Below are 20,484 nucleotides of genomic sequence, written 5' to 3'. Positions count from 1 at the left end.
GCCCTCCACCGGGTGCTAAGGAAGCAGTTCAGGGAGAGTCGAAGGCAGGCATGGAGCTTTGCATGACATTCTTCTGGACGTGTTTCATTGTGATGACAATCTGTTTGTTGGAAAGACAGTCGTTGTGTGCTTATTGAGAGAAAATTGTTAGAAGAGATAATTATTCAAAGTGTTGTTACTTTAAAGTGTTGTTACTGACCTTTTTCTCTTTTATTTTCTTTACCTCACCTGTAACTGCTGAGACGTTGAGGAACATGCACACTGACCTGCTCTGGCAACCTGATTTCCACTGTACGTAATAGTATTTGGTTATGGTATATTATTTATATACATCATAGGCACAATGCACCCCCCAGAGACACACATGTATTGAGTGTGATATTTTGCATAGGTCATGTGAAATCATCTTTACATACTAGAAAACTGTAGGAGCGGCAACTTGTTTTGAAATTGAATTTTTAATATCCGATAATAAAGTTGATCTGTTTTCTTTATTCTTCTCTCTTCCCAGCTCCATCACCATTCTCTGTTCCTGCAGGTCCTGCTTGCTAATCAATGCTCATATTTTTTTACACAATTACAAATAAAGTCATTGCATTGTATGACATGAAGTTGTGCTTCATTCGGAGTCAATAATAAATTCATTCTGCCTTCAACTGCGCAATGATTGTGGACTGCACCGACATCCATGTAGCTGCCCCCCAGTAAGATGAACCAAGCAAAGAGGGTCCCCATCATGCCCAAGGACATCCAGCTGGCCCACCACATCCGCGGAGAGAGGGCTTAGACTGACCTGAGACCAGCACACCCAAACACAACAGCTCTTTTAAGAGCCACATACATTTTCAAAGAGTTGCAATCCTACGTTATTATAATGATTAAACTGGTTCATGTATCACTTAGTTTACTGAACCGTGATGAATGAAAGAAATTAGTGAGGTAGTGGTTTACTGAAGTTACAAAGACATTAATATATGAGTAACAGGTCAGTGTAAACACAAGCTTCTGTCAATTATGGATCATTCAAACTATTTATATAAAAATATGTAATAAAGTTCTAAAACAAGTATTCGGTATATTCCTTGATAGCTTTTGGAGAAGGTTGTTTTTAAGTTTACTAAAATCTATCGTTTCAACTGTTTCACTTTATAAAAAGGGAACAGGTGAGTAGAGCATCATTGAGTTTCTTATTCTGTCAGTAAATTATCCAAATGAATGTTTTTCATTATTTTAGTCAACCCTAAACAAATTGATTGTACCTTTTTAATAATGACCTTACATGGTCGGCAAAGTTAAATTAACTTCAGAAAATCAAATCTGTTCTGAGAAAAAACTAATAAATGTTTAAAGATAGGAACTTGCCATCCCACTGAAAAACAGTCCGTAGAGATTTAAAGGCGTAGTTGTAGTTCAGTCCAACGTTTCATTTGGATTCATTTGACAACAGTCAACTATTTTCATAAAGAATATATATATTTTTCAAAGTCAACTTTATTGTCAATCTTACCCAGTTTGAGAGATCAAAAAGACGTTTAAATAAAATTATACAATTTACAGATATGTATACAAATATATATATCCTATATACACCATCATGTATAATGATGGTGTATGATGTAGAAGGAAGTGTGGTAGATAACAAGTAAATATAGAGTTACATACAGATCCATGTTACAGCAAAAGATGGAATAACTAAGAAGCACGCAGTATAATAATAATTACATGCAACAATTAAATAACTGCTCAGCATCTCCACCACAATCCCAATCTGCTGTGTCCTGTTTTCCTCCCCTCTGCATAACACCCCATCACACATACGAAACACAACGCAGAGTCCGAGGGTGTTAAGAGTATGTTTATTGAAATGTCCTTCTCTCTACTGGCCAACACAGGGAGCATATGCTGGGTGTAGAATTGTTCCAGGAGGAGGAGATTTCCATGCCATGCAGGGTCTTTGGGGATGGGGATGATGATCGCCTCCTTCGTGGTCCACACAACAAAGTAGCAGAGACTCCGGTCTGTGATGTGCAGCTGCCCTTGGACCTGGTGCCAGTATGGGTGATTCTCCTTGAGAATATATGACCCACCCTCCTCACGGAGACAGAAGGATGGTAACTGGACTGCCTCCGTGATGGTCATGTTCCTCTGGCTGTGTGGACACTTCACCTCCAGCAGGGCAGATGGCTCCACAAGTCCATCGGGTGATGCTCCCAGAACACCCGACTCACTCACAAAGAGACCAGACTCGATTCGAACACTGTCACTTGATAGGCCTCCACAAAAGCCTTCACCCCTTCGGCCTGGTTTACAACCCCCCAGTTGACAGTTGGCGATGTCTCTGGCCAGTGGGTTGTATGTCTCCTCTCGCTGTTGGTAAAGTTGAGACACCGGCTGGACTACTTTGGAAGTGCCAGGCTTCCTCCACTGGCACTCAACATCTGTGGAGCTGATCTGCCACATGGCAAATATTGCCAATGCTGCAGCGTGGCTGCATTTGTACATCTCCTGTGCACAATCACAGACAGCGCTCTGCATCGCGCCATCGTCTCCCATGCAGATCTGTAAAAATAAAGTAAGTACCATTTGTTAGCATGCTATAATAGATTGAATGAGCAATAATACAAGGATGGTCCGGATCTGGGGGTGGGAGGGTTTATTTTTCCATAGTTTTGTCCTCTTGTCTGTTGTTATTGTTTGTTTTTTCTGTATTTTTTCTAATTTGTGTTGTATTGGTTGTGATTGTACATTGTATTTTTCTAAATGTGTATGAATACATTTTTGAAAAACATTTGATCAACAATAAAAAAGGATTTGGTCAGGATCTAGACTCAGTGTGTAGTTTATTAATTAATCAATGCTCTCTACATTAGGAAAACACATACCGGTGTACCAGAGGGAGTCACACACAGCTGTGCCTAGATAACCAAAATCCTTGAATCGACACACAGCAAATAAACTCAAATGACACAACGAGAAAAAGGAGATCACACATACAGTATAGTCGATATAAAACTGGCCGCTTCAATCTGAAGAGCAACTAAAACAAAACACGGGAGTGTACCTTGTTCTTGTGAACACTAATGTTATCCACAGCATACACAGAGACCACGAAGTTCTTAAGGAGAAAACTAGTTGCTAAAACAAAACACGTTAGTGTACCTTGTTAGCTAATGTTAGCTAGCTGACATTAACGTTACACATTGCACTCATATTACTCACCGAAACCTTGTAAAGCCGGTCCCGCATGCTGGCTCTTACAGAACCGACTAACTCCCCTTTCATATAGGTACAGCTCTCAACGTGCCCAGACTTGTAGTGATTTTCACCTCGTAAAATACTTTTATTCTCATTCTGAAAGAATGTGGTGAAATGTGCTAACGTGACGGCCATCTTTATGTTGGTGACGCGTATTGTGCGAGACGAGAGACCTGTAGTTCACTGAGCGGTTTCACACGAAAAAATGTGTAACTTCACAGTTTTACGACACATTTTTATTTTTTTGACTTGCAAAATGTTCTTTTAAATTGACAAACATCATATGTGTCATTCGTGGCACAATTCAAACGGGATCAAAAGATAACCTTTCTCTCTCCATTGACTTCAATGTATAATTTTCCGCTTCCGGGGTCCCATGGAGGCTTTCGGAAGGGGAGGGACTTCGCCTCTCTATAAGAGTTAGAAATAGAAAACACTAGTTTACTTAACATGAAAATGTAAGTTCAATTGATTGAAAACATGAGTCAACATAACTTGAATTTGTCAGTCAGTATACATATAGTTAAAGTTATCCTAACTTAGAGCTGTGAGTTAAGATAAGGTAGAAGTTAAAGTTGATTTGACTAGATAATGAACATTTCTTGAACCTATAATGTAAAAGTGTGAGTTTCTTTAACTCACAGTATTAAGTTATAACAATGAATGATCATTAGTAAAATAACTTGTACTACTTAACATTGTGAGTTGACTTAAAGTACATTTGTACTTTAAGTCAACTCATATATATGAGGCAGCCCTTGAACTTATGTTTATAAGTTAAAACACCCTATTTATTTTTACAGTGTGGTGTAGTCCAAACAATAGCTGGGGATTCTGGGTAGTGTAGTGTCTTCTGCCATCCTTTACTCCGAAAAAATATTTGTTTCTCCGAATCGAAGGGGAAAAATACAAAAGCATTGCACACAATTTAAACCAATCAATGTTGTGTAATTAACAAGGATAATCTGGTGTTTTTTAGTCGACGAGTAGTGCAGATATCACTGTAAAATCAATCGACAGTAAGAGGAATACTTACTTCCGGGTGTACAATTCTCCGTTATCCAATGGGAATGGACGCTCACATTGCCTTTAAGGGCAGCCGACACAAACGAATGCCGTGCTTCCATGAGCGTCAAATCCCGCCGCAGATGGGAATACATTGCAATCAGTTGAAAGCTATTTGCGTCCCTTTATGACGCTGAAGGAGCCTAGGAGCGTCACAACTGGATGCCACGGACACTGACCAAACGTCGCTCCTGGACGCTTAGGGAGTGAGAGTCAATCAATCAATCAATGTTTAGTTATATAGCCCAATATCACAAATGTTACATTTGTCTCAGTGGACTTTACAGTTTGTGTTGCTTTCGTCCATTATTCTTACTGAAAATGTTAGATTACACATTCACATCTGACTGAAGATTGGCCCCATTTATTTGTGACGTTGCAAACTCTGCGGTACAAGGCACAAGTGATGTGAAGCTCATAAAGCAAGGCAAATAGAAATAATCAGCTGATGGAGTGTAGATGTGGAAATAGGTGCATCCCATCAGCTGACTATGTTTTTCGCCACACTTTATAAGCCTGACTATAACCACCCCTTCTCTGAAGTGCAGGCAGCGTCACAAACAAATGATGGTCCTGATAGACTACAAAAATATTCGGTGTGCAGATCTTTGTTTTCACAATATAAGTAGTTTATTATATTAATTATTATTAATTATTTTTTAATTGTAATCAGATTATGAATGAACAGTATGAAATTCATCAACATTGAAATATATGTTATTATCAAAATAATATTTAACTGTTATCAAAACGTAGTGCAACTGTAGAAGCTTGCTCTGTTGTTTCACTGAAAGAATCACTTTTACCACGTTTTTTACAGACAATATTGAGAGATAAATAGTAGCAGTTCTCACTATGTGTTAAATATCTTTGCCTTCAATACATTAAATTAGAAAGCTGACAAAGTCATATTGCTTGTTAACATCTAAATGTAACCTTTTGCATTGAAAAAACCTCAACTTCACTGATGTGTAGGTGATCTAGTATTTAGTATTGTTTAATGGAATGTATATCACTGTATTCAAGTCAATACTTAAATTATTTAAACCAATATCTTTCTTGATTCTTTGTACAGTATGAAAAAAGAGTCTTTGTACATGTGCTGAAGTTCACTGCTGTGAGGAGTCCAGTTCTGTCTCTCACTCTCTGGTCAAGCCTGTCTGCATCACCTGGACACCTTAAACAAACAGATATATATGTAAAGTACCATGTGTACACACAACTGATTCTCTTCTGTTGAACATGTTGGATTGTGTATTGTCCGAGTCAGGGTCCTTTTTATTGTACTGTAACTTTGGAAATTGTGTTACCAATGCTTACTGTTTATTTGATATCAATTTGGTAATACAATTAATAAAAACAACAAGGTTTGGGTTCGTTCTTCAGATGACTGTGACGTTAACGTGTAAGCTCAATAATGAACTCCAGCTCAACCAACCATATTGTAATATCTAAGTAATCATCTTGAAATATGACATTAATAATTGTAATATACACACATCTTATTGTGAGGTTGATTTCACATACACTACTTCGACGTTAGCTAAATAGAAAATAGCATGGATAATTTACAAAGGCTTTAAAAACACAGCAGGAGCCCAAGACAATTATAAAACTTGTCATTATTTCAGCACAGTTCAATTGGTTTTATTTTCATAAACGGTTATCAACCGTTAGTGCCAAAGCAGTATAGGCTATAATATATTAATTACTGCTGTAGACTACAACTTGTTTAGCTAGCTGCTAGCATAAACTCAACAAAGCTAGCGTTAGCTGGCTGACTGACGTTATTTTGCCGCAAACTGCACGATTTAAAACGGTGGTCTTCAAAGCGGATTTAATCCTCAATCACAATAATAATATTCAAAGTAATACTGGGCAAGTAATGGGCAAAACTTACCGCTGATTGATGCGCCATTTCAGCGGACTGGTAGCGACTCTATGGTAGCGACACAAACCTTTAGCCCCGCAGTCTCCAGTCACCCGAGCCTCGTCCTTCTGATAGCTGATACCATTCGCTCCAACCCCCCTCCCTCCCCCCACATCTACAGGTGAAAATGACTTTTGCGACACATTTATCGCAAGAAGTGTAGCAAAAGTCAAGACCGCAGATTCGTCGATTTATACTGCCACAGAGCAGATTCGTCAAGTTGTAATGACTGATTTGAGAGGTTGTAATAACCAAGTTGCAGTTGTAATGGAAAATATATTTAAAAAATATGTATTTTTCTGCAAGTGAACATTTCATCACTAAGTTCATTTTTTTTCTACAAGCTAAAACACTTTTTTTTCTTCTTCTGTGACTTCAAATTTGGTTCACAGTTACGTGGATATTTTTTACAAGTGTACATTTGGTTCACAGTTACGTGCAGTGGCGGCGCCAGAGATTTTCTCTAGGGGGTGCTGTGGGGTAGCTTGACGTTTCATAGAGGGTGCTCAAACATTAAGGGTTTCCCATTAATGCACCAGCGCTACAGTTGAATTTTATACTGCAACACTCCCCACACACACACACAGTGTACCCGCGACTGTTACAATGAAGGCTCGGTAATCAGCTCACGGCATATAGGTGTGGGTAAAGTGCTATTTTTAAAAGTGGGGAGTGGACCTCACCTCCTCTAGGAGGCTCCTCACCTCCTCTAGGAGGGTCCTCACCTCCTCTAGTGGGGTCCGGGGGAGCTTGCTCCCCCGGGAAGATTTTTTTTTAAATATTGAAGTTAAAAGCATCAATCTGGTGCACTTTCAGAGCCAAAATGAAGAGATCTATGGATATACAGTATCTCTCAACATACATATGAAACAGAACTGTAAACAGATTTTCTATTTCTTTATAGATATTTTACAAATCACTCCCGTTTTAAAACAAACCGTTTGAGACCCACTGACTAAAGTTAACTAAACACTGAGAGTCCTTTACTTCACCTGAGCTGAGGTTATCTGAGACTCTCAGTCTGACAGGAGAGAGTTCTCCCTCCACCTTGTTGTTGAAAAAGCTCCTTATATCCGTTAGCTTGGCTAGCTAGCACCAGATGCTAACCACAACGATCTCCGGTAGATACCCACCGGTGCGCTCTCTCTCTCGCTCGCTTGCGCACGCACACAAAATGGCTCGTGCCACACACACAGAGCAGATCTTGAATGAAACAGACCCAGAAGGCCTATTATGTGCAGAATCCCTCTCGCTTTTAGGTGGTTTTGATTGAGTGTCCACACGTGGACGTTTAAGGACTAAACAACGATCCATTTGTCACTTTGCTGTTAGCAAATCATTTGGGGCTCCAGCTAACAGGAAGTCACTCAAGTGTCACAAAGTAATTTAGCCTATAGGTAGGTCAAAAATCGAATGGGTGCTGGCCATTGGCCTAATCATATCACCTGTGTTGGCTTTATGTTTTTGGTCAAACATTTATTTGTTTCACATTTGCATTGATGTAATCAATAATTTTTCTGATTTAATTTAACACTAGAACCGCCAACGGGTACATTTTACCCGTAGCAGTTTTTTGATTGTATGTAACTTTTTTTCAATAACATATTAAAGTCTCCCAGTCCATGACTTTTCCTGAAAGTGTGTTATGTAGCACCCTCTGTTGTTAACAATTGTCAATATGAAGTCAGATTGAAAAAATCGCCCAAAAAAAGACATTTATACCTATATCCGCCAGCGGGTAATATTTACCTCATAGAAAATGCAGCGTAAACATGACGTGTTGCTATAGCAACATATTTTGTCTACTGCGGTTCCTTATAGATAGAGAGATAGATTGAGAGAGAGATAGATTAATATATATATTGATAGATGGATAGAGAGATAGACAGACAGATAGATAGTTATAGATAGTGTAACATCTTGGAGAATACAAGATCTTGGATGGCTGAGCTCACGTTGAGGACGTAATGCATGCAGGTTACGTGCCAGTTGAATAAAGATGGACACTCGGAATGAGAGAAGTAGTCCGCGTCTGTTTATGTAGACAATTATATGTCCATAGAACAGAACATTACAGATGGATCGATAGATAGTTATAGATAGATAGATAGATAGATAGATAGATAGATAGATAGAGAGATTTGTACCTAAACAAAACACAAGTCTAACACCAAGTGTTTAAATCAGCACTCTTAGCGATATTTTATACTTCATGTTATCTGCACAAATGATGTCATATGAAAAGCTGAGAGTCCACAGATTCTATTGGTATAAATGTCATCCCTGTGCGATCAAAACTCACTGTTCTGTATGATAAATAAAAGAACATTGTACCTTGAAAATCAATAGCGGGTACATTTTACCCGTTGGCGGTTTTAGGTATACAGCGACCTCTGGCGGTTCTAGTGTTAATAAAAATAATAATAATTTTCGAAAAAAAACAAAAAAAACACATATTTATTGGGGGGGCTTAGGGGGTGCTTTGGCAATCCTGGGGGGTGCTTCAGCACCCCCTAGCTCCCCCCTGGCGCCGCCCCTGGTTACGTGGATATTTTATACAAGTGTAAATGTATGCACACAAGCTCAGATTGTTTTTCTGCAAGTGCTCACATCAGGTTTTACACGCTCTCGCATTTTGCACCATATCTACCTTCATAGTAACAACGGTTTCAAATCAGCATCTCTTAGACAAAAAGTTTAAATGAATAACTCAAATAAAACTCCAAACATCTTTCATTGTGTTTCAAAGCTCTTTTAGTTTTAAACCTGATGTTTATAAGCTTCTTAGTTTTTGCAACGGTCTGTAAATAAACACAACTTTATAATAAAATGCACAATTTTACCTTTTTCTAGACTAAACACAGGTGTTACGTGCTTGTGTTGCTTTTCTCTGTCTCACTGCTGCGCAGGTACACCTGGTCCGCCCCTGGCTCCACCTCCCCCAGGTGTCCTAATGACATTCAGCTGGGGACTTTAAAAGGAGAAGCTGGAGGAGAAGAGGCTCTCTTTTCCTGCCCTGATGCCGAGGGATTATATCCGTGGATTTCCTCTCACCCCACGTGTGGATCCATTATTCTTTTGCTGTCTTATACTGTGTGAACTCTGGAGGATGTTAGTGTAGGATTTTTCGCGGCTTTGTTTTTTTCCCAGTAGGTTGTGTTTCCAGTAGCCCATGGTGTGGCTGGCCCAGGCCCCCTTCTTCCTTTTTGTTTGTTTATTGCCGTCCTCCAGACTTGGTTCCTTTTTGCCGGTAGGCATGTGCTGACAATAAATGCCCTTCCTTAACGATATTCTGCGTTTGGCGTGGTTTGTTTTTAAGTTACGGGTCTTCCCACGAGCCACTACCGCTTGGGTTCGCCATTGCATAATATTCATCTTGAGTCAGATCTGGTCACAGGTCCGGTAACTGTCGGGGTTCGGCCATGTCTTCCCATTGAAGGGGTAGATATGGTCTTGGGGAATGATTTAGCCGGTGGCAGAGTGCTCGTTAAGCCGGGAGTGAATGCGGTGGCAGTCACCCGCGACAGTTTTACGGCTACGGGATTGGACAGACCGGTCAGGGATCCTCCATCATGGCGTGAGGGTGGGAAATCAGGTACGATAAGCCCTGGGGCTGTTCATAACCCTGTCGCTGCCTGTGTGGAGGCGCTGTCCAGTGCTAAAAATGACACCCCTGTCACCTCAGAGGCCCCGAATGCTGCGGAGACTCTGGCCAATATGGAGTCTCATTTGGCACACTTGCCTGATGCGCAGCGTGCAGACGTATTGGAGCTGATCGTGAGGTGGAGCGCCCTGTGTCGTACCGCTCCGGGAAATTCAATCCCCACCAGCGGGTGTGTTCCACCATTGGTTCCACAGTCGAAAAGGAAGCACTGGCTATGGTTCTGGCTCTAAACCACTTGGAGGTGTTACTGTTCTTAAAATGTTGCAGTGGTTGCAATTTTTTTGTGTGTGTTTTGACTGATATGTAGCCTGTTCGGTGTGTGGACTGAGTGGTTGAGCACGTCTGTCGACTTAAAGTTGATTGTTGTGATTGTTTTGTTTGTTTAAAAAAATATATATCTAAATCACTAACTCATGGTGGGGGTGTTACGTGCTTGTGTTGCTTTTCTCTGTCTCTCTGCTGCGCAGGTACACCTGGTCCGCCCCTGGCTCCACCTCCCCCAGGTGTCCTAATGACATTCAGCTGGGGACTTTAAAAGGAGAAGCTGGAGGAGAAGCTCTCTTTTCCTGCCCTGATGCCGAGGGATTATATCCGTGGATTTCCTCTCACCCCACGAGTGGATCCATTATTCTTTTGCTGTCTTATATTGTGTGAACTCTGGAGGATGTTAGTGTAGGATTTTTCGCGGCTTTATTTTTTTCCCAGTAGGTTGTGTTAGATCTTTGGGTAGATGAGGGAAGTCTGGGTCCTACGACCCATGGTGTGGCTGGCCCAGGCCCCCTTCTTCCTTTTTGTTTGTTTATTGCCGTCCTCCAGACTTGGTTCCTTTTTGCCGGTAGGCATGTAAGTTACGGCTGTGCTGACAATAAATGCCCATTGTTAACGATATTCTGTGTTTGGCGTGGTTTGTTTTTATGTTACGGGTCTTCCCACGAGCCACTACCGCTTGGTAGGGGGACGGGTCGTAACAACAGGTATGATCCTAAGTTAAAAACATATGAGGTCATCATGAGGTTGTTCACATCGTAGTTTATCAGTGGATGTTTGCTGGAACTACTTTTTAACAGCTTATTTCCCGACGGACACACAGAGAGCGTTTAAGGCGATCCATCTTTGGTGTTATGAAGTGACTGAGCTCGTGAACTGTTTACGGCCATTCTGTGATTCTCCAGAACACACAGATGGCCAGTCCACCCTTACCCTGTATTCCACCGGGTCACCGCGGCACAGACGGACCCGGTGGAATACAGGGTCTACCGTGTTTAGGAACCGTTAAGCAGAACCAAAATTGTGTATTTTGAATGGGTACCCGGCATTTTCTTATCGGTTCTCATCTGGAACCAAGTTTCAGTTCCCAACCCTACTCATAACACATTTTGGCAAGGCTTAGAATAAGAAGAAGAATCACACATTTTGACAATCAATGACAAGTTTTTGCATTTTTAGTAACACAACAGAATGCAGCTCTTCCATGTGTAAGATCATTTTCAGTTACTTTTTTGTGGTCACATGTTACTTCAGTCAGTGTATGTTTAGGCCTTCAATATTCTTGCCAGCCTTCTGTCAATACTAGTTAGCTAAAGAACGCACAGTGACGGTGATAGCATAACACAAGGCCTGTTAATATATTAGTTATAATGATGTCTATCTACTAGAGCAGGGGTGCCCACACTTTTTTGGCTGGTGAGCTACTTTTGAAATGACCAGCTCACCGAGGTCTACCAACCAAAAATAAAATCCCAAATTGCAAGGGTTGCTGAATAACACATTTTATTTATACATGGGATAACTACAATAGGGCTGCAACAAACGACTAATTTGATAATCGATTAATCTATCGATTAATGAAACGATTAATCGACTATTCGGACTATTATGCCTTGCACAATTTCTCAAACGCTCTTATTTAGCCATCAACTTTTAGATGTAGCTTGAGGTTGTTTTAGGCATGTGGAAACTAACAATGAAGACAATAAAGATGAATACTTGATTCAAAAATACATATATTATTAAATTAACTTAACAAATTGTTTACAAAACTAACATTTCAATTAAATAAATAATATTTTACATCAAAAGAAACAGTGTTTTAACAAATCGTATTAAATAATCTGATGACAGAACTATAAACAGAATAGCTGAAACTTTAACAAAATAAATAACTCTGTTACCTCTAATCATTAACCCATGTTTGTATAATTGAGTTAACTCTGTGTGTTGCTGCTAGCATACATAACACCTGACGTGGAAACGTTATTCGTGGATGGGGCTAGAGAGCTACTAGAAAGACAGTCGAACCCGGTGCATTCCTCCGTCTGAATGTGGTGCACTTTTGCTAAATGTTTAGACAAATTGCTCGTGTTACCGCCCTTACATGCTAAACACTATTGGCAACGAGCCTAGAGGCTTTGCATATGACGTCACGTTATCCGTGACGTCAGCGCAACGGCCATACTGGAGTACCAAAACAGACACCGTAATACGCCATACCTGTTTAATGTTTGTTTTTTACCGGACATACAATGGTTAACTTCTGTGCCATTGTTGGCTGCGGCAACAGAGGTGATCGAAACAGGGGGCCGAAGTCATTTTACAGGCTGCCGGCGGTTATTATAACACACCAGGGTGAAGCAACACATGAACTTTCAAAGCGTCGCCAGGAAAAATTGCTCAATAGGATCGGACGGGAGGATCTCAAATCATCCAACCACAACTACTCGCGTTTGTGGGGATCATTTCACGTCAGGTAAGTGTCGGGTTTTACATACAAACATTCAAAATGAACATATAACCCACGTACTAAGACATGGATCTTAACAAGGAAATAGGAATCCTGGAGTCTGTCATCGATCGACATATCAGATTGTGGAGTATCTACAAAGTAAAGTCATCCCTTGGTCATCTTCACACCAGTCTGTCAATCCCCTGCAGTGCTTCGTTTAACTGTAATTTAAAGTAATTCCTCCCCCTACTGGCCATTTGATTATATGTAAACAGTAAAGGCTGTACAGTCCCTGGTATCTTTTCAGAGGCTTTTGGTTTCCTCAATTATTTGTCATGTTCCAATGTCTTGACACCAGCATTTTAAATATATCTAAAGTCTGACTTGTCCTGTCAAAAAAGGTCACATTTGTATTAATTAACAGTTCACCCCAGATATAACTGACCTACAAGTGGCACTTTTTGACAAATCATCCTGACTGGGCATCGTCTGTAAAATTGGGCCACGAGAAAATTACAGCACCTTCCCCTGCTACACATGCCAGTTATAAACGCGCCAGAAAAAGGTCATCCATCGCACTACTTGATCTCTACAGCATGGTATCTGATATACCATTTTTAGAAGAGCCCACACCATGCAGTCCTGGGAGCCACTGGGGGAGAAGAGGGACTGATTAAACCAGAGACTGGCACTGCAGCTCAGACTGATTAAGCTTGGGTAAATACATTTTGAAAAAAACAATTGAAAGGGCAAAGTATTATATTTATTACAGGTTTCCAATTTACCCAGTGAAAAACAAGTACATGCTTCTTTAACTGTAAGCTGCAGAGATAACCTCACATAACAGAGATAGATTAACATTGTGTTCATATTACAGTTTTTTTCAATGCTAAAACACATTTTTTCAAAACACTAAACACATTCACAAAACCATACACACAAAGTGCAAAACACCTCATATATACTGCAGACTTAAGCACTGCACCCAGAACTACAGAAACACTTACCAAAACCAAACTGTTGCACCAAATGGCACACACTTCATTCATAGTACAAGACATTTTGTAAAACCAACTACACACCATCGTGCTCAAGCACACTGTTTCATGGCGTTTGATATAGAGAATTCTGCAAATAAAGATTGTTCAAGTCTCCAAAATATGTGCAGAAACACAAATATACTGTTGTTATACTTTTACTTTTCAAAAAGTGGAAAGTTGAATTGCAAATTGGGTGCAGAGCTGAACATGTGTTTAGAGTTTTGGATATTTGAGCTGAGGTTTTGCTCTTTGAGTGTCAGTTTAAATAATGATGATTTTTGTGTCATTTTAGTGTGCACAACTTGTTTTGATTGTTACATTTACATTACATTGCATTTAGCTGACGCTTTTATCCAAAGCGACTTACAATAAGTGCGTTCGACCAACAAAATACAACCTTGAAGAAAACAGAATCATATAAGTACATCAGGTTTCATAGAGCAAAAACATTTCAAGTGCTACTCAACTGGCTTTAGGTAAGCCAGTCCTTAATTAGTATAGAAGTGCTTTGTAGTAGTTATATCGCTCGAAGTGGAGTCGAAAGAAATGAGTTTTCAGTCTGGAAGGTGTGTAAGCTATCTGCTGTTCTGATGTCAATGGGGAGCTAATTCCACCATTTTGGAGCCAGGATAGCAAACCCACGTGTTTTTGCTGATGGGAACTTGGGTCCCCCTCGCAGTGCGGGTGCAGCGAGCTGTTTGGCTGATGCAGAGCGTAGTGCATGTGCTGGGGTGTACGGTTTAACCATGTCCTGGATGTAGGAAGGGCCAGATCCATTCGCAGCATGGTACGCAAGTACCATTGTCTTGAAGTGGATTCTAGCAGTTACCGGAAGCCAGTGGAGGGAGCGGAGGAGCGGCGTGGTGTGGGAACATTTAGGAAGGTTGAAGACCAGACGAGCCGCTGCATTCTGGATGAGCTGCAGAGGTCGGATGGCACATGCAGGTAGACCAGCCAGGAGGGAGTTGCAGTAGTCTAGGCGTGAGATGACGAGAGCCTGGACCAGAACCTGCGTCGCTTTCTGGGTCAGCATCCTCCTGATGTTGTAAAGCGTGTATCTGCAGCAGCGGGTTGTAGCAGCGATGTTTGCAGTGAAGGACAGTTTGTTATCTAGGATCACACCCAGATTCCTTGCAGTCTGAGTCGGGGAAACAACAGAGGTGCCGTGTACTTACATGTTCTTTATATAGATTTGATGTAAAATAAACAAGTTCAATCAAATAAATATATACACTGTCATTCAGATTGATTAGTACTTCTGTTTCTTTTGAGAGGGGACGCCTTTTCCTGGGTAACTGTCTTGGCATCACGTATCCATATGTTTCTATGTAGAAAAGGAGAGATGCAACATGGGTACATGTTGATCCCAAACCAGCCTTGCAGTTGCAGTTAGCTGTGATGACTGCACCATCCTTCTTCATCAGTACCCACGGACATGTTGGCGGCAGCCTAATACTCTGAGAATGCAAAACCTGAAAAATAAAACACAAAAATATTATTGGATTGTTGACTATTTAGAACCACCTTGTCATATGCTAGGTAGCACATAACAGAAGCTGACAACCAATAATAGGTTCACAACTTTTGGAATTTAAATATATTGCAATATATAATAAAGCTTTATTTATAAAGCCCTTTTCATAAAGCACGTGTAGCTCAAAGCGCTTTACAATCACAAGTTAAAAATAAACCACGAGAAATTCCCCTCAGATCAGATGTTAAGACCTTTACAGCTACATAGCAACAACATATATATACATATTGGCTAACATTTTAAAAGGTTAAGAGACACGGCGAGGTAAAAGGTATGATATTAAAAATACATAATAAGACACAAGACTAAGTTAATTGATGCAACAATATAAAACCCTATAAAATAAAGTAAACATATAGATATAGGTAGCCTACAACATAAATAAAAGTTGGTGTTTAAAAATGTCCACTGAGTTGGCCTCTGATATTTCTTGGTAGCGTAGTGGATAAAAGCAGCCTCACCCATTTTATTTTGGGGGACTTTAGGGATATTTAAAAAGCCAGCTGAAGAGGACCTCACGAAATATTTACTCACTTTTCCAGCTATTACAGCCACATCTCCTTGATATGCAACGCAAACTTTCGCGGATCCACCCGGATGTGAACTCTTTATGTGCCTAGAGTCCTTTGTACGCCTTCATTTCCTCCATGGTGTACAATGGAATTGGCGAAAAAACCAGGTAGTTCACGATATCACAGTAGGAAACTGAAGGCCATGAATTTATATCGGTGCTCAATTTATCAACTCGCTACTCGGAGGGAAGTCACTGTCATATGCAAGCCCGCCTTAACCTGCCATCAGGCCCTGGGGCTGATGGTTTTGTAGGCCCCCTATTAAACAACAAATCAAAGTCATTTATAGCCTCGGCAGGCTCTGTAATCGCACTTCTCCACTCTGCTCTACGCGCGCCTGGTCCTCTCCTCCAGATGACTGACGTATCGGGCCTCCCTCATGTATTTGTCCGGTTGCCGTTGGCTCCCCTCCACGTAGCAAGTCCTCGTCGTCCTCTCCATCTCCTCCAACAGATAATGTCCCTCCTGTCTGTTTTTCCTCTCCCGCTACTCCATCGCTATCAGAACCAGACGGCCTACTTGGCTCCGAGGCCGGCACCGCTGCCGCTCGGTACAGAACTCATCTGTTCTTCCTCCTCATCCTGGCCTACAGGTTTAAAATAACCTGTAAGCTTCCGCATTTTTGTAATAGTTGCTTGTCTCGAAACTCCTTTTCCCTCAACAATTTCCTTTTCCGAGCGCCACTCTCAAACTTTTTCTTCTCAAACTTTTTCTCCTAAACAACCTTCATCTGTCACTCAATCACTCGCAATTTGAATAAGTCACATGTTAAACATATTCTCATTCTGATTGGCTGTTAAGTGGTGCCCACTAACTGTTTCGGAGTCATCATTTTTGAGAAAAATGGAATCCATCGATCTGATTGATTAGCGGAGCAAATTATCAAAATACTACAGAGGGAAGATATTTTCATTTGAATTACTGGTCTGGGGGAAGCTCACGAGTGTGTGTGTGTGTGTGTGTGTGTATACGTGTGTGTTTGTGTAATTTTGCATTTGTGTGTATTGTGTTTGTTTCCCGGGGAAACCACTCACGAGAAACACCGGCTGTTGTTGTGCCTGCTGTGACGTCAAATTACTCCGTTCTCCGCTTGTAATTATGCCGAAGCTTCAAAGTTGTATTTATCATCTGAATTTGCCGAAACAAGTTTAATATTCTGAAAGCCAAGACTTTGTTTATTTGAAATCAGATGAAAACAAACTGTAAGGGACCCTGCCGTGTTATCTATGATTACTATACGCTTACATTCATAATTTCAGCGGAGGGAGGGGAACAGCAGAGTGGCAAGGGAGAGCTGTCTTCTTCCCTTTACTAGCTTCAAAAATGTATTTATCGTGTGATTTTGGAAATAAAAGTTTCATATTCTGAAAGCCAAGACTTTGTTTATTTAACTTTTTTTTTTAAAACATCCGAAATAAAAAACTTTTAAAAAAAATATTAAATATTTGTTTTATTTTGTATTGGCTCATGATAGGGCCCCGATCTCCGTAGGCCCCTGGGCTTCAGCCCAGGTCAGCCCGTGCATTAAGGCGGCCCTGGTCATATGCCCTGTGAACACTCCGATAATGCCTCTCCACGTTACCTTTCTTTGGCAAAGCGACGCTTGCTTTACAAATAACCTTTGAATGTGACATCACAAAAAAATATTCTTCCTCCCATTCTGGGTGGAAGTGGTTGGTATGTCTTTAGCTTTTTGCTCGGTCCCGCACTCATTTTGTTGTTTGTCTCTTTAACTTAATTTGAGTTTTCCCGGCACTTGACTGATTTTGTATCGCTTTGCATTCTGGGTTAACAGACTGGAAAGCGATAGGTCGCTTTTTCTGTCAATCAAGTGAACTCCTGAATTAAGTGGCAGGGAGGCCAAGGGAGGAGGGATCAAAACTTGTTTTGTCTATTTTAACGGAGCTGTATTTTTTTTTAATGAATGACTCGCGATCTACCAGCGACCAGTCGACCGCGGTCGACGTACTGGGCACCTCTGTACTAGAGCAATGGAGTTTCTTTATGACTGTCCCAGTACAGCTGCCCTTTAAATATTTTGTTATAAGTGCAATGAGTTCTAAACTTTGTTGTCTGTGCTGCTTTTCCCGACTTGTCCCATCTGCACACCTGCTCTGAATCAGCGTCGTTAGTCCTTCTCTGCTCCCGGAGTTTCTCCCAATCAGCTCCCTGCCTCTTCTCCTATTCATCCTAATCATCTCACTCCCCCCACCTGGGCGTGTCTTTCAATTTCTGTTTCAAGTTTGATTGAGCCAACCCTTATGACACATAAATATATTGTAATACATTGGAAAATATAATACAATATACTGGATCATACATTTACATATATGGGAAAGTGAAGTAGTAATAATATTTTTAACACGAGCAATCTGTCCATCAGCTGGCCAAAAGGCATCATATTCATACGGAGAAATGCACCATTTTCAACTTCCTTAACTCAGAGTTCTGTTACCCCAATTACGTGTAAGGTGGGAGAAGGAGTCAGATCAAGTAGGCCTACTTAAAGGTGGGGTAGGTAATTCACTTCAGAATTTGTTTTTGTTATATTTCATGGAATGCTCTTAACATCCCGATAGCAATGAATACATTAAAGGTGGGGTAGGTAATTCACTTCAGAAATACTTTTTGTTATATTCCATGAAATGCTCTTAACCAGTTTAGCCCTAAGCCTGTTTTTCAGGTCTCAGGCTCTAATGACATTCCCAGAACAAATGACCATATCTTCCCTTCTAAAAGGGTTACATTAATAATCTTTTTTTTCAAAGTAATGGTAAACCTGTGAGTTGGATGTAGAAAAGTCAGAATCAATAGATGTTTTTTATTTTAAAGAAAATTCAGATTGAACATAGTAAAAAACTGTAAATTATAGTGTCCGTCCAAAGATTATTTTTTACTTATAGTGAAAACTACCCTTGGATGATGGTAAGGTAGACTAAAAGCTTTAGGAAATCAAAGTACAACATATAATATATGTATCAAGATTGATGCAAAACAAGTGACATTTGACCTTTTTAGAGAGGTTTAGCAAAAAACTCCACCTCTGGGTGATTTGGGTGGAAATGGGGATTTGACCGTTTCTCTGGAACCCATTGGTTGATTTTGGTGATTGACATCTCTTTCTAACCGTTAGAGCCAATATAATCGAAGGGGAATTTCCCCACTCACACACATGGTAAAACAAAAAGGTGGGGGCTTTGCGCATGCAGGTTTGCACTAGGGCTGAACGATTAATCGATTTTAAATCGAAATCGCGATTTGAAATGATGCGATTATCAAATCGCAAAGCCTGCGATTTTTTTTTACTTTTTTACTTTTTTTTTTACAATATATATATATGTATTTTTTACTATTTTTTTTTTTTCTTGTGTGTCAGTCATCCACACCAATCAGAAGTGCTGTGCTCCACATGTACCAGCCATTGTTAATCAATCAGAAGTAGCCCATGATAGAAGGGTCCAATCCAATCACCTGCCAAGTGCTTCTGAAAGTGCCTGCCCTTTCCAAATGGCTTCCAATGGAGCTTTAGATGGTTTGGTGAAACAAACCATCTGGGTCAGGTTAGTAATGCTCCATCACATGTTTCTATTACAGGGTGAATCTTAAACTGAAGCTTGACTTTAAAGCAACCCAACGGAAGTTTCATGTAAGTTTAGTTTTTTCACTCGTAGCTCGGGCTGCGGGAGTGCTAGAGACGGGAGTACGTTGATACGACCTTCCTAGCCGGAGTTATGGCCGCATTTTACAATAAACTTCCGTTGGGTCGCTTAAAAACAAATATCGCAATTCGAATCGCAATCGCAATATTTGTCAGAAAAATCGCAATTCGATTTTTTCCCAAAATTGTGCAGCCCTAGTTTGCACCAGAGTGAAGCTATCTGTAGCTCTGATTTCTGAAAACCGAAAAGCAGGTTTATTGCTCATGGATTATCAGAAATCATTCAAAGGGACACAGACACATTGGATTAACCTATGGATTAACTTCAGCAGCGTTTTTATCGTTTTAATGCCATTGAAGACCACTTTTGACCAGACTATGACACAGGTGAGCCATATTAGCGTTTTTAGCTACCTAGCGCCATATATTTTGATTTCTGTTCTTGTTATTATCTCCGAGAGTTCGTATAATTGAGTGATAATGAAGGGTACCCCTTAATTCTGTGTCACCTCACGATGTGAAACGATGGGTTAGATGTGCAGCAAAGATAAATATTAGGTTTTGTGAGTGAATTTCGGTGCAGTCATCTGTTAGCATTTTTCGCTCGTTGCTAATTCAGAGGCTCAGCGTTAGCATTGTGTTTTTTTTGTTTTTTTAAATATTAAAATGATCAGTTAAGTTTCTTCCCGTTACATAGATATAAAACATTCCTAGTTTATTAATTGAACATGCCGTCAGACACTGTTTCCTGCAAGATGTTGCAGGAGGGCCCCGGTACCGGGGTCTCTCGGGCTTAACAGGTACAACCAAGCATTTCTGCCTTATCAAAGATTTGAACAGAGTCCTCCTTCACAATGCAAAGTGGAAGCTCAATAACATTTTTGTTTTGTTCTAGAAGTCTTCTCATCAGGGCTCTATAAATAGAGAACTACGGCAGATATGTAATATTTAATGCAGCCGAACCTTGTATTACGTTATGTGATGACTTTCAAAGAGAAAAGCAAGCACACTCGGAATAAAGTATTATTTTATTTGTTTTAAATG

Source organism: Gymnodraco acuticeps, unplaced genomic scaffold (genome assembly GCF_902827175.1).
Source record: "Gymnodraco acuticeps unplaced genomic scaffold, fGymAcu1.1, whole genome shotgun sequence".
Classification (NCBI taxonomy): Eukaryota; Metazoa; Chordata; class Actinopteri; order Perciformes; family Bathydraconidae; genus Gymnodraco; species Gymnodraco acuticeps.
This window is presented reverse-complemented; position numbering follows the sequence as displayed.